Below are 5,775 nucleotides of genomic sequence, written 5' to 3'. Positions count from 1 at the left end.
AGTACTGTATAGTATGGTGTGTTGTGTTGTATGCATGGTAATAACAGGCACAATTCGAGCGGGTTATTTTTTAAAAAATCTTTCGCTTCAATTTTTGTGACGTCATCACCTTTATGTTACGTTCGTAAAATCGGGAATTCGTAAAATCGGGGTTCGTAAATGAGGGGTTCTACTGTATTGCTTTTTGTTTAGTGACAGTATGCAAATTGTGTAGAAGCTAGTGTTAATGTTGAATGCTGTGGGCGGAGAGAAACAAATGAATATTGAGGTGAAGCTTGGTTGCAGTTTGTTAAGTTGTCTGATGTATCTGGAGAAATTAAAAGGGACCTAAATATTATTTTCTAGAGGGAATTTTTGATTTGTCATTAGTAATAGAATCAACTGTAAAATTGTTTTTTCAAGGGCCAATATCCACTAAGCAAATCATTCACAATTTTATACAAGCTGTCAAAAATTGAAAATGTACAGTATTGAGTATAGATTTTATACTACAAAATACCAGCTTATTTACTATTATTTTGCAAGGAATATGAAACAGTATTGTCTGTGCATAATCTTTCTTGCAAGGAAAATAATTTTTTCATCATATTTTCAACTGATTAGAATTTGTAGTAGTAGTAGTAGTAAACAATTATACTGAATTCGATTTTTCAATTTTTTAGTTCATTACAGTATATTTTTCAAGGACATTTATCTTGTGTTCATCAAGTTCTTAACAAGCTGTAAAGTAAAGTTTTCCCTAGTTATGTCTACAACAAAACAATAAAAGATATATAACCTTGTTTTATAACAAGCGAGTGAATGATAATAAAACATCATTGACCATGTTCTGCTGCCTGTCACGTTTATGTTTACAAAGTCTGTAGTGTTGCGGGTAGAAAGTAAAGTAGGAAAGAAGAGCTGAAGTAATCATGGCATGGAATAAAAACTTATGTTTTTAGAAATCTCTCTATGCCTTGATAACAGTGCCTGATTCAAGGGGTAAGAGCTCCAGCCGGGTCGAAAAAAATGGAAATTATATTTAAATTTTAGTCTGAGAATGCTACTTCCAGCCATTATTCTGAGGTAAAAAATAATCATAAATTTTATTACCACAGTCCAACCATAGTGGGATTGAGGTGGTCTACACTCTCCATCTCTGAAAGTCTCTCCCTGGGCTCCCTCTATTTTGAAATTCCTGGATCTGCCACTGTATAAAAAGTAAGTGGGAAGGCATTGGCTAGGTATATATACTGTATATATTATGTGTGTATGTGTGTATGTATGTGGGTGTGTGTATGTGTGTATGTATGTATGTATGTATGTGTGTACATGGTCTCTTATACACATCTTAGAACACCTCACTTACGAACGGCACGGGCCCAGAGCCGTTCGTAAATTTGGGTATTCGTAAAATCGGGGTTGACCCAAATTCCTATATATTTGCACTGATACTACTTACACTGGCATAAACTAGGCCTAGGTCTCTTTGTTATTTTCTGCTTTTAAAATGTTTTTGTAGATAAGAACTGAACCACTTTGGAAATCAGTACTATGTATTGAAAGTGTATATTCAGTATAAAGAAAGAATAAATAAATAAATAAAATAAAATAGGTAGGTGCAGTACAGAGCTATAGTACATACCTATCTCGGGCTTATCAGTCAGCTGTAACTACTTCAGTTGATATTCTATCCAATGCATATCTAATGTTTTTAACGTCTTGACACAGACTTACGCCATTTTCTATAATTATATTCTGAACTGTGCAGTCCATGATCCTTGTTGCGTATTACAAATGCAGTATTCCTTACGTTAATTAATGAGGCGTGACCAAGTACTGGCAGATGAGAAAGCCTTTGATGATTTAATTGGATAATAATTGTGTATTCGTTGTTTTGAGTGGTATTTGTAATTCAATATATTTAGAGTAGAAAATTATTAGCCATGCTTATTTATTTTGACTCTGTATTTCTAACAATTATTTACCCATGAAAAGCAATTTTAATAAATATTGAATGCATTGTAAATTAAAAAAGAAAGCTCCATTAAAAAATATTATAAATCAAGTATAGTTTTTATGTACAGTACAGAGACCTTGTTGGTGGGATGAAAAGACTGAAATATTATTAACACTGTTCTAAGCAAGATGACTACGCCCGCATAATGTGGTTTTTGTCTTGGAAGCGGGCCATTTTTGATAACAAATGGTTTGATTCATTAGCAAACTATAGTACTTCCAGTGGAGTATGTGTTTGATAGGCATTTGTTCTGATAACTGAGATAATAATATGACACAATATTTACTATACTGTTGAAGACATTTATGTTTGAACCATCCACATTTAAGGGCACTATAATATTGCTATAGGCTCATGCTGTTGCTTCGCCAGTGTAGTAAAGATATACCTGTACTTGACGCCTAAATTTGTATTAAAGATTTTTTGTCAGCCTAGCCCTAGGTGCTTTATAAGAATCTAGGAACGTGATCTCAAGATTCATTTTCCTTATGCTTAGTGCATATGTAATGCTGATGAAGGCCAGAATATTTTCTTGTCAAATGAGGCATACCACCAATATGTAGGTCTGTCTTATGCTATGCTAACTGTTGACTTGTTGATCCAGGTTAACCCTGGACCACATCATCTGTTGAACACAAAAGGGGCCTGACTGATAACCTATTGACATTGTCTTTATTTATTGTTTAGGTGGGAAGTACTGTACTGTAGTTGCTAGTGATAAACAAGTAATTTATATGAACTTTAAATAGCACAAGAAATTAGGTGAATCTTGACTACAAATTTGTTTTTCTCTGAGATTTCCTTGAATGTAGCTGAAAATTTCTTTCCATAAAGATTGTATGTATTTAGACTGCATGCTGTACAAAATTATTTGTTTAGCATTAGATTAATTTATATTTAGTCGGAATTTGATAAGAAGTAGGTTTAACAAGGTATAAAAATTGTTTATTTCCATTTTAATGTAAAATGATCCTGACCGGTCCTGATGAAAAATAGAATCAAAATTTCGGCAGTATATAAAGGGGTGAAAGCTCTTGTTTTGTGCACGCTTGAATTGATATACTATGTACAGTAGATCAATATTATACCTTGTTATGCTCAATTCAATCATGCATATCATATTTTATTTTGCGAGAGTGGTAACACAAATCAGAATTCCCACAGTTGTGTTTTGATTTGGTGTTCAAGTTATGTTTTGATAAACCTGTTTTGTTGACTTTATTCAGTCTGTTGTGGGTTCAGATTAACAGCAGTATGTACACGGCTATAATAGTCTCTTGGCAGGGATATTTTAGAAGTCTCAATGTGCTAACAGAAAAGAAATATGTGGCGGTGAAAGATACAAAGTTCTCCTAATGAAACCAAAACACTAAGATGAAATCCAATATTAACAGACTGAACAGATAACTAAACATCATTGTATCGTCGTATTAATGTTAAACGTAGGGCCTATTGTGTATAGAAATGCTATGGCCTCTATACCAATATACCTCATTGTATTGCATTTCCTTATGAACTTGTAGTATAGATTGTTATATAACACTATTGTAATGATCAGGTTGCTAGTTATGTAGTAATTCAAGCTGAGTACTACAATCAAGTTTCCTGTCTGTGCTATTAATGTTTCTTCTCCAGAGTTCCACTACAGTACTTAAAAGCGATCTAACGTTTTCAATTCCTAGTGGTTGACGTGAGAACCAGTTGTGTGTTCTAATACTTTCTTTTAACAATAGCAGCCATAATACTTGGAAAACCTCTATCTTATATTTGAAATCTGGTCTTTGTTAACCAATCATGGGCCAGGATAAATGTCTGTCTTGAGCAAAACCAGGGGCAATGCCAGCTAGACCTACTAGGTATAGCCAGTGGGGGCACCTATAGTACAGGTAGCCCTGCCAATGGTGTATTGCTAGAAAAGTTAATCATTTTGTAAGCCACTTACAGCTCTGCCCCGAGAGTGCCATTTTTAGGCATCTAGAGGTGACATAACCTTACATTCTTCTGCCTTGGGCCAACTATGGTGGGTGTGGCAAATCAGTCAAGATATGATAGACTTCCTGCCATGATAAAGCTGATGATAACACTGAGGAATTAAAGGACCTGTCATGTTCTGCAACCCATCTATTTCACTCTGTTGTTAGTCTACTTTTCTACAGTTAGATCTTAATGCTGTTGGTCTTTAGGAGCAAGCCCATCTTCCTTTATAAAATAATAGGTGAATAAGTAAAATTTGACCAGGGATAGATTCCCCAGAAGAAAATGAGAGAATAAATAGGGATGGAAGAAAAGAGAAAAAAAGGAAAGAGAAAGGGGTGATCACTAGACTCCAAAACAAGCTTAGCTATCAAGGTATTTTTGGATTTAAATTCTATAACCAGTTTCTGTGGTCAAGCATTTCTAAGCAAAATCTCAACACCACCTTCCCACTCATCGACACTGCACTTCGCACATCGCATGGTCCCTATCCATATTTTTCTCTGGATCCACTACTGTTTACTAGTAGCCAGACTAGATAGATAAGTACTACTTTAATGCTATATGGGCCTCGCAGAGTAGAGAATCTGTCTATTCAATGCAATTTATTTTAGTACTGTATTTCAGTGTACAAAATACAAAAGTACAAAATTTGTATTCTGTAAAGAGGCCCATTAGGTTGTATCTTTCAAATTTGCATTATGCCAAATAATGGGTGCTATTTCTAACTGGTACAGTATACCTTATTTGATTGATATAGTTTATTGGGACCATTCAAGCCATTTTAACCTTTGCAGTAACTACTTTAGTAATTTTATCACCCATAATGGGTTTTTTTTTTCTGTATAGTTGTGTTTTTTTTGGTTTTTTTTATTCCTTTGCCAATTGACAATATTCTTGGCGTCTTTTTATTGGCTCATTAAACCAATTGTTGAAATTGGGTTGTTCTTTTTGAAGAAAAAATTCCAAGCATTTCTTTTACAAGTGGTACAATTTTAGGCACAAAGAAAATATCCATTGGAGTGTGTACATCTGTAGTGATATAAAAAAGTTTGTCAGTTTATTTTGAGAATTCATTGGACATGATATGACAAGTATTACTCACAGACATATAACAGCATAAATGTTAATAGTACCAGTAGAAGACTAGAAAGTGCAAATTGTAAGTGAAGTGCTGCGAAGTACAACTGCATATAAATGTTCTTCGAACAAAATTATTTAAGTAATGAATAATAAAACTATAACAAATAATATGAGACACGACACATTGTCTATATTAGAACACTTCTCATTGGGTAACAAAGTCGTAATTTTTCATTTTTGTCAAAAAGTGTCTATAGTGTGGTGAATTATGGTTTAGGTTTTTTTAATAAAGTTTCAAAAATGTCTATGTATGTGGAAAATGTAAGACTGCATGGTCTAGAAAGTGTACATTTTTTTTATGGGGCGTGTTTTCTAGGGGCGAGTTGACTGCCAAAAAGTGTTGCCAAAGTGCGAGCCAGCGTGTTATTTGATCACAAGTGCGAGACATATCACAAGTGCGAGCCATGACGTCACGACAATAGATAGAGACGTTAGCCAGTTGTGCGAGGTATCGGCTGAGATTTGTAGAGTACAATTCAAAAAACAACTATAGGTGTAATAATGAATTATTGCGATGTTAAATAGACAATGTTAGCTGTTAAAGAGCGACTTTTTTCATTGGGACCTTCGTCCCTTCAAGGCTAGGCCTATACCATCCTAGCTAGTCTAGGCCTAGAGTAGGATAAGGCTAGCGCGACATGCGGACGTTGGTACGAGTA

The 5,775-nt window shown here is 34.5% G+C and overlaps 1 protein-coding gene across 1 annotated transcript in view; it reads left to right on the top strand.

Moving 5' to 3' along the window:
- Window positions 1–5,775, top strand: part of LOC117120904 (spectrin beta chain, non-erythrocytic 1-like) — a 68,928-nt gene that overhangs the window by 19,275 nt on the left and 43,878 nt on the right. The window lies entirely within an intron of this gene.

Source organism: Anneissia japonica, unplaced genomic scaffold (genome assembly GCF_011630105.1).
Source record: "Anneissia japonica isolate Jap-2015-1 unplaced genomic scaffold, ASM1163010v1 scaffold287979_len241728_cov154, whole genome shotgun sequence".
NCBI classification, from domain to species: domain Eukaryota; kingdom Metazoa; phylum Echinodermata; class Crinoidea; order Comatulida; family Comatulidae; genus Anneissia; species Anneissia japonica.
This window is presented reverse-complemented; position numbering and strand designations above follow the sequence as displayed.